Genomic DNA, 11,918 nt, shown 5'->3' on the forward strand with positions numbered 1-11,918 from the left:
TAGCTGGAGTCTAGTCTAGATATACACTCTGCTCTCCTATGTCCATACTCACTGCACCTGTGACAATACCCATGAAAATATGACTGCATCATTGGTAACTGTCTATGCAAACTAGGTGAAGCATTATGTCTATTGGTAGGAGCCATCTGACTCTGCCTGGGAATCATCTGCATAGGTCTCTGATAATTGAACTTGTTGAACCTGCCATACTCAACTGGTCTCTGCTGGTAAGCTCTGTCATAACCACCAACTCTGATTATGTTCCCTATTTGGATTGTTTGTTCGCCTTTACCTCTACTCTTTGTATCTTGTGGACTACCTCCACATTGTGCCTGATGTGTAGGAGATCTCATCTCACTATTGTGTATCTCCTCTCTCTTCCTTTGTCTCATCTGAGCTCTCTTCTGTGTTTTTCCTGTAGTCTGTCTCTGTGGTCTGATCTCAACTGTCTCTATAGCTTTCCCTGATGACTCACCCTGCTCTGTTATAGAACTAGAGCTGATGATGGATAGTCTCTGGCATTCTGCAGACTGAGCTAGATGTCTATCCATCTCTGTAACCACAAGTGGAGTGGCTGAATGTCTCATCTGCAACTCAGTCAACTGTGTTTGTAGTGAAATGATCTCTGCTTCTAATTCTTTGTTTAACTTCTTAAAATCATTTGAAATTTCACTACCTCTTTTAATCACTCGAGATTGCACATCTATTTTCTCTCTCAAGGCTAAGTTCTCTGATTCAAGCTTGGTACACACCTCACTTTGCTTTCTCAGTTGATCTTCAAGAGATTTTATAACCTGAGGGTCATTTATGAACTTCATCATCTGTGAGATACAAGAAGCATCAAGCTCTAACAATTGTGCTCTCAACACATTGGCTGCCTCTTCAAGGATTCTACATCTCTCATCTCTATTGATGACTTGTGTTTCTAATACTGCAATAATGAAGTTGCACTCCTTCAGATGTGTTCTCAAATCAATATTGATTTCATCTTGAGTTGTAGTAATATGTGCCTCAACACACTCAAATCCACTAGTGTAGCACTCATCTGAACATCTGCTTTCAACATCTAATGTGGACACTGATATAGCTGGCTCACCTCCATATAGGTTGTGTAATCTCTCCCACATCGCCTTAGCTGATATGCATGAATTGACTTTGACACTCACACTGTCTGTTAATCCATCCAAAATGATCTCTCTAACCTTAGAGTCAATAGTAGAGTCTACACTCCCATTAACCACTGCACTCCATAGATCATACCCCAATGAACCTATATGTGACTTCATCAACTTCCTCCAAAAGATAAAATCTGATCCATTAAAAATAGAAGCTCCAGAAGTAGACTTACTGAACCAAACACCTGATGCCATCTTCAACCAACCGGATCACTCTGAGCTGTTTAAGCTGCCTCTAGAGCCCTTGCTTTGATACCAATTGTTGGGTCCCGATTGACACTGAGAGGGGGGGTGAATCAGTGTGCCAAATATTTTTTCACTTTCCAACTGTACCCCTGATGTGGCAATCACTATTTTCACTTCAATAGCACAGTCTATTGATGCTGCCCAGAGCTGCTATGTATACTACTGACCATTCTTACTATTGCATGAAACTTACTCACATAACATGTATTGCTGCCCAGAGCTGTCTTATAAACCTCACACAGTAATCACAGTCACATGCATACACAGTCGTATGCACATCCACACTGCACCACCAAGTGGTCAGGTCTACCAGATGTACACACCCATTCTACAGCCAAGCACTCCAATCCACAATACAAATACGAGCATACACATCCACAACACAAGAAATACGTGCTTCGGCCAGTTGCCTACATGCACGGAGTAATGCCCACTGTCGGGCTCAGCATTTACTCAATACTAATTATGACTGCACCCACAGCCAAGGGAACACATTCCCAGTTTCCACCAATGACATACAATGGCAAGATCTTCACCCTAGTTTTCTCAGAATGATCTGAGAAGCCGCACCCACGGCAAATAGGTTTAGGTAGTTGTACCTACCAAGGAACACATAGCCCCTGTGTCCAGCACCCACTGAACACGAATAAAATAAAGTTGGGCTTATAACAATGCCCTATAGTGAAGCACTCATACATGCAAATTTCCCCCAAATAGACTACAACTATCACTTAGGCATTTTATCAAACATCTTGCCTACAATGATTTATAATAATGGAAATTTGGCAAAAGTGAGGTTACCTTGGCAAGGAGTAACCGTCGGAGATGCAATAATGTCGATCTCCACTTGATGCGGACCACAATCACTTTGTCTCGGTGCCGCCAATGCTTCAATCCCGGTTGGCAATTGGGTTTCTTGAAGCAACTCACAAGAACCAAATTCTAGGTTCTTCTTCTTCTTCTTTCTTTTCTCCTTGTCTTTACTTTCATGGAGTAACAATGGCATTCACATTCACATTCACACACACACAAAGAGAGGAAAAAACTTCTTCTCTATTTCCCTCTTCTTCTCTTCTCTTCTATTTTCTTTTATTTTCTCTTGGCAACAACCAATAGGACTTGCTACCTTGGTTTCCAGCAGCTTCCTAAGCCTCTAATGGTGGCTATGGATGAAGTGCAAGAGGATGGAAGTGTTTCATTCAAACATTTAGCCTTCCACGAGCTTCAACTCGTTTTTCCGACCACCTTAGCAACCTCTCTGCCTGATTTCTTCCCTCAGATGTGTAGAGCTCGGAGAGATGAAGAATCTCCAACTTGAATCACTCAAATCCGACTTAAAATGAGGGAGATATGACCTTTTGAAGTTGGAGCAATGAGATAGCCCGAAATGGAATCTTCGTACGGGTGGCGTAGGCTACACCGGCGGCGCGCGCAACAGGGGCGAAATCTGACCGTAGATCTCATATAAGAGATCTTATAATCCAAGCCGTCCGATTAAACCAACGGACAACAGATCCAAACCGTTAGATTTGAATCTCGATGACGTCATCATGACGTAGGCGCTGACATCGTCAGAAGTGTTGTCGATCTATGATTGGTTGCTTTTCCGGATTTTAAGGGAGCTTGTCTCCCACTCACAAAAGTGAAAATGCATATTGACCGTTGGATCCGAATCTTCCATGATGGCTTTAATCAGCTTTCATGAGATCATTAAGATCGGAATCCTTTTTATACCTTCTATACACGCGCGAAACACAATAACATACCTTGATATAGTGTAGCGCCAGTGCATCAAGAATTATGCATCTAACCAATCAAATCCCACGCGTAAGCATCTATCTCGTCCATTTCATACCAAAATCTCAGCATCCTTTGGATGGGCATCAAGCCTACGTGGTCGAATCTTGGCCGTCCATTTCACTTCCCTTTACTCCTCTTTATTACAATCAAGCCCCTGCCTCCATATGTTTCAGTGCTTAAAGACCCCTTGCAACTCAGACCTTCAAAATCTTTAAATTACACAAAAGCCCTTCGAATTTCAAAAATAAATTCCGAAAAATCCACCCAACACCGAGAGCAACTGATGGATTTTCGGTTTGGATTTTCGAACCGACTTTACGGAAACGCTTATAACTTTTTCATACAATATCCGATCGAGATGAAACGAAGTGCGTTGGAATCGTAACTGGATGCTCTACGACTTTTCAGAAGACTCAATCATCTGAATCATCCATGTAAAAAGACCAAAATGCCCCTACACCTTTCCAATGACGTATCTTTCTCATACGGAATCGGAATGCGATGAAATCAGAACCGTTGGAAAGATTGTATTTTTTTCGTATTGTTACATGTAGAACGCTTCCTTTAAAAAATTCATCTTCAATGCCGAAACTGCCCTTGACTGCCATAAATGCGGTAACTTCTTCATACAGTATCGTAATGTGACGAAATCAAATGCACTGGACTAGGAAAATTACAATCTATATTTTTCATGAAGAACCGATCTTCCAAAAATGTCATTTTCATTGCCGAAAATGCCCTCGATCGTAAATAGGCCAATTTTGCCAGTTTTGACCCAGAAACCCGCACCACCTATTAATGATGTATTAAACCACTCCATGCATACCAAACTGCTCTGTTATCTCATCGGTGACACTGGATACTGCCATGTCATCATTTTCATCCACGTCACCCAAACTGACCACGTCATCACCGCCACGTGGCCGAGTTGCCAACAAGGACAACCATAAAACAACAGAGTCATCTTCCTTGCTCAACTTACACCTAGTCATCATTAGTGTACTAACTGGCTTGCAATCCTCCATAGTGAATTTCTTTAACATCTCCCTCACATAGTTGGACTGAGATATGAAGATACCTTCTTTCTTTTGACTGATCTGCAAACCCAAGAAGAATGATAGCTCACCCAACATGGACATCTCAAACTCATCTTGCATCCTCATTGTAAAATCTTTGCACAACTCATCTTTGTGACCCCCAAAGATGATATCATCTACATACAAAACCACCACAAGCTGACTGCTTTCTTCAGTTCTGATGTAAAGATTACTGTCCACTAAGCCTTTCTTGAAACCCAACTTGCACAAGTAAGAGTCCAATCTGGAGTACCATGCCCTTGGAGCTTGTTTCAAATCATACAATGCCTTCTTCAATCTGCATACAAGAGTGGGGTCCTCACTCAGCTGAAACCCATCAGGCTGTTTTATGTAAACCTCCTCTTCCGAGTTTCCATTTAGAAAAGCTGATTTGACATCCATCTGATAGACTTGAACCCCTTGTACACTGACAAAACCAAGAACATTCTGATAGCCTTAAGTCTTACCACTGGAGCAAAAGTTTCCTCAAAATCAATGCCTTCCATTTGAGCATACCCTTTGCATACAAGTCTTGCTTTGTTCCTCACCACTTGACCATCTTCATTGAGTTTATTTCTGAAAACCCATTTAGTACCAATCACATTCTTGTCAACTGGCCTAGGGACTAGATCCCAAGTGTGATTCCTCTCTATCTGATCAAGTTCTTCATTCATGGCCTTCATCCAACTCTCATCACTGCTTGCCTCATCAACAGTTTTTGGTTCAATCTTCGAAAGAAGAGAGTATGTGTTGGTCTTCATTCTTCTAATCTGAACACCTACAGTGGGGTCACCAATGATTAACTTATCTGTTTCCTATTGATCAACTCTGTTGTGTCTCCTCTGCTCATTTGAATCTACCTCAGCCTGTTTAACATCAACCTCATCCTTGCTTTTGAGTCTACTATCAACCAGGTCATTCTCATCATCAAGATCTTCAAATTCTAGAATATCATTTCCTGAGCCTGAAGGAATATCCATTTTTTCATCAACTGTGACATCAACACTCTCTACAATTTTTCCAAGTCTGTTGTTGTAGCATCTATAGGCCTTACTTAAAGTAGAATAACCTAAAAATATACCCTCATCAGCTCTATCATCAAACTTACCCAAATCCTAGGTTGTGTTCTTGATGTAGCACTTGCTACCAAAGACCTTGAAGTGTCTTGTTGTAGCCCTTCTTCCAAACCAGATTTCATATGGAGTCTTGCTTTCATGAGGTCTCAACATACATCTGTTATGAATGTATACTGCAGTTAGAACTGCCACGTTCCAGAACTTTTTACCCATATCATTCTCTACCAACATTGTTCTAGCCATGTCTTGCATTGTTCTATTATCTCTCTACAACACCATTCTGTTGGGGTGTTCTTGGAGCTGAAGTTTGTTTCCTGATACCATGCTCATAGCAGTATTCTTCAAAATCATCCCAACTGTACTCACCTCCTCTGTCAGATTTCAGACACTTTATCTTCTTCCCTGTCTGATTCTCAACTTGCTTCTTAAAGATCTTAAATCTTTCTAAAGCCTCTGACTTATGTTTCAAGAACATCACCCACACCATTCTTGAATGATCATCAACAAACAACATGATGTATCCCTCTCCTGAGGTGCTAGGTGTCCTCATAGGACCACATAGGTCTGTGTGAATCAACTGCAATGGAGAACTAGAATAGTACTCTTTAGACTTATAGGAGATTCTGATTTGCTTTTCCTTCTGACAAGATGCACATATAAGATTGGAGAGCTTCTTTAACTTAGGAACATCTCTCACTGCCTTCTTCGAAGAAATCTTGGCAAGGTTCTTGAAACCAATATGCCTAAGTCTTCTGTGCCACAACCATGTCTCCTCATCTATGCTGATCATGCAAGAACCTTTGTCTAATTCTGTCAAGGTGTACAAGTTCCCTGAAGTTCTCTGTCCAATAGCTACAACCTTTCCACTGCTTGATCTTCTGATCTCACACCCTTTACTAGTGAAAGTTACTTCATCCCATTGTCACAAATTTTACTGATGCTGAGAAGATTGTGTTTGAACCCTTCAACATACAAGACATCAAGGGATTTCACATTTCCATGGTTCAGACTTATGGACCCCTTCCCTGTAATTCTGGCACCATTGTTGTTGCCAAACTTCACAGATCCACCTTCAAAGTCATGTAATTGTTCAAACCTTTCCTTATCTCCTGTCATGTGGCTTGAGCAACCATTATCAAGAATCCATGGAGTAGAGTCTCCTTGAGCCTTGAAAGCTCTCTGAATAACAAATGCTGTTGCATCTTCTTCATCTTCTACTCTCTCTCTCTGAACCCAAAATTTCTTGACAGATTGAGATTTCTTTACTTTCTTTTGTCTTGAGAATTGTCTCTCCATCTCATTATCTTCTGTGTTTCTGAAAACTCTTTGTTTACCTTTATTCTCTTGCCTTTGTGGGGGAAACACAGTTCTATAATTCCTTGCAACATGTCCAAGGTTGTTGCATCTGTAACATTCAACTATTTCCTCCATAAGGGATGCAAAAGGATTTCTGTCCACATAACTCCTTGGACCAATGTTGAACTTGCAATCTAAGATCTTGTGTCCAAAAGTATTGCATTTATAACAATAATCTTGAAAGGTGTGCCTCTGCATCACAGGTTCCATCTGCCATCTATAAGGAGCTCTAAAGTTGTCAAATGCTTTAGGTCTCTATTAGTCTTATGGAATATAGATGGATTTTCTCTTCTAATTGGACTAGTCTGCATTTTATCTTTTTGTACTGCTCTCTTGACATTACCAACAGTAATAACATGTGCCTTTCCTCTTTGAGCATTTCTATCATTGAATTTTATAGGATTATGTACTGTTCCCTTACCATTTGCTTTAGTATTTTTGGAAGACCCCCCAACAAATTCAAGCCCAAATTTGATGTGAGTCGATCTTTGAGCATTGATAATGTCATTAAGCTTCTTACTATTGGGATGCTCTTTTGGAGTAGAGTCATTTTCAACATCTTCATTTTCTAAGTCTTCTCTCTCAATCTCAGTTCTCCCATATTCTTTAACCTTAGCCTTTAATAAGGCTAGTTCATCTGCATAACCAACAAATTGTGCAAGAATCTCATATTGCTCATTTAATTGTGTTTTCAAAGCCACTTTCTCTAACTCAAGAGTGTTGCAATCAATGATTTTCTGTGAGAGTTGATACTCAAGATCATCTAAGGTCTTCCTTGACTTATTGGCTTGATCTCTCAACTCAAGAACTAATTGTTCTTGCCCCTTAAGGTCTTGAGTGACCTTTTTCACTTTCTTCCTTTCTCTTTTAAGTTCTCTAAGAGCAACTGTGAGTTCAGCCTCTAGATGTGATTTTTCATCTTCCTCTTCTTCTTCTGTAGAATCTTCCTTACTAAAAGAATCTTCTTTATTTTCTTCCACATCTATTGAGACCATGAACATAGCCTCATCATTTTCATCATTAAATGATTCTTCAGACTCTTCATCAATGCTCTTCAGTCTTCCCCAGATATCCTTGGCTAAGTCACAATCCATTACCTTAGCCATCACACTTTTATCCAATGCTGAGAATATTGCATTCACAGTCTTCTGATTGTAACAATAAGTCTTCTTCGCTTCATTGTCAACCGGACCTCCTTCAGGTTCTGTGTACCCAATCAGAACTGATGCTCAAACATCATAACCTAGTGAACCTAGGTACGACTGCATTCTCCTCTTCCACAAGACAAATTTAAATCCATCAAACTTTGGTGCATGTCTTGAATAACCTTCACCTACCATACTGTCACTGCCACTGCCTCTAGATCACTCAGCTGTTAATCAAACTGTCATTGAGTATCGGCTCTTATACCAATTGTTATAACCCGACAGTCACTGAGAGGGGGGTGAATCAGTGAGTCCAATTTCGATTCCCAAAAACCTGTCCGATGTCTAGCCAAGAAAAACCTGATATACTTATCCCTGTTTTCACACAGTCGTATGCACACTCAGCCTCTCATAGGCACTTCTAAGTGTGCACACCCATTCCACATTCCATGTACTTCAATATAAAATACAAACAACAAGCACCCACAACACAAGATTTTTACGAGGTTCGGCAATTTGCCTACATCCCTGGAGTAGTGCCTATAAAGGTTTCATACCTACTCAATACACTACTTTTGACTGCACCCACAGTCGGGAGCACCCACACCCAATTTTCTCAAGCCGAAACTGAGATGACACTCGTAGTGTCGGTAAAATGTGTAGCACCCACTACACGGGAGCACCCACTCCCAATGCTTAGCACCCACTAAGCACTCAATAAATAATACAATTAAATTGGACTTATATCAATGCCCTACAGTCAAGCTCTGCCTAGCATATACATCCACAACCAGCTAACATGCTTACAGTTCATCCACAACTAACCTAGCATGTATACATTCATCCACTACTAACCTTAATATACATATATGCATATAATGTAAATCAAAGGTTAGAGAATCTCACAACCGATTGCCTGGGATGACTGGAAACTTGTACTGACAAGTTTGGTGCTTATACCTTCTCTCTCCTTGGCTTCTTGCTCTTCAAAGCAAACACATCCTTGCTTTCTTCTTTTCCTCCTTGGCTTTGAGTTAATGTACCATTTACACACTTCAACCACCTCTTTTACCTCCTTTAATGGCCTAAGAACATTTATCATCAAGTATTTATGTTCATTCAAGGACCAACAAAGAGGGGGAAGCTTCTCTTGCCAAAACCATAGCCTTCCTTCACTCAAACCTTATATTTCTTGCTTCCATGGTGCAGGGCTTGAAAAAACGAAGAAGTTGCAACTTGGTTCACCCAAATTCGAGTTAAAATGAGGGAGATATGACCATTTGAAATTGGAGCAATGAGATAGCCTAAAATGGAATCTTCGTAGGAGTGGCGTAGGATACACCGGCGGCGCGCGCAACAAGGGGCAAATCTGGCCGTAGATCTCATCAAGAAGAATCTCTTAATATAGACCGTCCGATTAAAATAACGGATAGTAAATCTCAACCACAAGATTTGAATAAAATAGTCAACTAATGACATCATCATCGGTCAGCATGCACTTTTTGTTGTCAATCTATGATTGGTTGCTTTTCTGGATTTTAAGGGAGCTTATCTCCCACTCACAAAAGTGAAAGGCTTATTGACCATTGGATCCGAATCCTCCATGTTGGCTTTCATCAGATTTCATGAGATCATTAAGATTGGAATTTTTTTTTAACTTCTATACATGCGCGAAATACACCAACATGCCTTGATAAGGTGTAGCGCCAGTGCATCAAGAATTATGCACCTAACCAATCAAATCCTATGCGCAAGCATCTATCTCTTCCATGTTAGCGCAAAATCTCAGCAGCCTTTGGATGGGCATCAAGCCTACGTGGTCGAATCTTGACCATCCATTTCACTTCCCTTTACTCCTCTTTATTACAATCAAGCCCCTATCTTTATATATTTCAGTGCTTAAAGACCCCTTGCAACTCAGACCTTCAAAATCTTGAAATTAAACAAAAGCCCTTCAAATTTCAAAAATGAATTCCAAAAAATCCACCCAACACCGAGAGCAATTGATGGATTTTCGGTTTGGATTTTCGAACCGACTTTACGGAAACACATATAACTTTTTCATATGATATCCGATCGAGATGAAACGAAGTGCGTTGGAACCGTAACTGGATGCTCTACGACTTTTCAGAAGACTCAATCATCTGAATCATCCATATAAAAAGATCAAAATACCCCTAGGCCTTTCCAATGACGTATCTTTCTCATACGGAATCGGAATGTGACAAAATCAGATGCACTGGACTAGATAAATTACAATCTATATTTTTTATGAAGAAACGATCTTCTAAAAATATCATTTTTATTATCAAAAATGCTCTCGATCGTAAATAGGTTAATTTTACCAGTTTTGACCCAAAAACCCACACCACCTATTAATGATGTATTAAACCACTCCATGCATACCAAGCTGCTCTGTATTTTCATCAGTGACACTAGACACTGTCATATCATCATTTTCATCCACATCACCCAAACTGACCATGTCATCACCACCACATGGCCGAGTTGCCAACAAGGACAACCATAAAACAACACAAAGAACTACCAATAAACAATCCCAACCATAGCTTAGGCCCTCTTTGATTTCATTTTTCTTTTTGATTTTTACATTTTAACAAAAACATTAGTGAAAACCATTTTTGATAAGAAACTAGAAACTTTTGGTAACTACTAGTCAAATAGTTTGTAGAATAAGAAATAGATTTGATATGCCAATGTGCATAATGATTTTTGTAACTTTAAAAATTATATGGGAAAAAGGACTATACTTGAAAGTGTGGCATATACATCCATACACAAGATGGGTGAAATGATTGCCCTACCCCCAATGAAAGGCAAAAATCATGCCTAATTGATGCTTTGGCATGCACTCCCCTTGGTTGTTTATCTATAGATTTTTTTTTTTATTAAATTGATACTAATCAAAGTACACAAGTAGGTCCCACCGATTTTTAAGGTACACAATAAACACATCTGCTCAACATCAATTATGATAAGCTTCTTTAAACTAATTTGTAATTTATTTTCGATACGCTTCCCATTGTTGTTGTTATGTATGGCCTACCACATTTGCAATGTTCACGACCTCAACATCATCACTATCATTGTCTTCATCATCAAATTCTCCCATCTCTGTTTTTTCAAAAAGCCAATATGATGCCAATAGATTTTTGATAAAGTTGTCAATACTTGTGTCTAGACTTTGATGACAAACCCAATATAGCAGCATTCAAAAAGGGGTCCTTGGCATATATTTTGGAACCAAATCTTTTACAACTTTTTGAATGAAAGCAGGAGGGTAAAGGGAATTGATGTGGGTTTATATGGTCTTGGGTCCCCTCACCTTATAAGCAGGTTTATGGGATCGAGTTCTTCTAGGGCCGTATTAGTGGTATCAGAGCAGCAAATTCTTGACCCAACCTACGCACGAAAGGGGTGATGTGGTGCCAGAGTGATAGCCGTTAGGAAAGGGCTACCTACCCCTAGGCAGAAACCTTCGAGTAGAGTGAGAGCTTTTTAGAAATGACTGTCTGATCCAGAGTGGATTGTCATGTGCATCGAGTTTGGAAGCATGGTGGTATGTTTCAATCTCATATCAGCATATGGGGGCTGATCCCATCAATTTTCTATGGTCTTAGGTCCCTCATCTTGTAAGTCGATTTATGGGGTTGAGTTCTTCGAGGATCATATCACACTGAAACAAAGAAGACCAAGAAGTCTGACGGGTGTTCGATTGCAACATTCAAGAAGGGGAAAGAAAATAAAAATTCTTTAATGACTTTCAATTGACCAGTTTCAATCACAACTATTTATCGTCCACAGAGAGAGAGGGAGAGAGGGGGAGAGAGGGAGAGAGGGGGAGAGGGAGAGAGAGAGAGAGAGAGAGAGAGAGAGGCTTACCCAAGTGAGAGGTAAAGGAGAATCGCAAGGGAGAAGAGTGTAATTAGTGGAAATGCTAGGGGAGGGGAGTGAAATTTCCTCTTTCTAATAAAAAAATACCAAAATCAAAGCCACAACCAAAATTTCCTCCAGTTTCCTTTA

This window comes from Macadamia integrifolia, chromosome 9 (assembly GCF_013358625.1).
Source record: "Macadamia integrifolia cultivar HAES 741 chromosome 9, SCU_Mint_v3, whole genome shotgun sequence".
In the NCBI taxonomy this organism is placed as follows: Eukaryota; Viridiplantae; Streptophyta; class Magnoliopsida; order Proteales; family Proteaceae; genus Macadamia; species Macadamia integrifolia.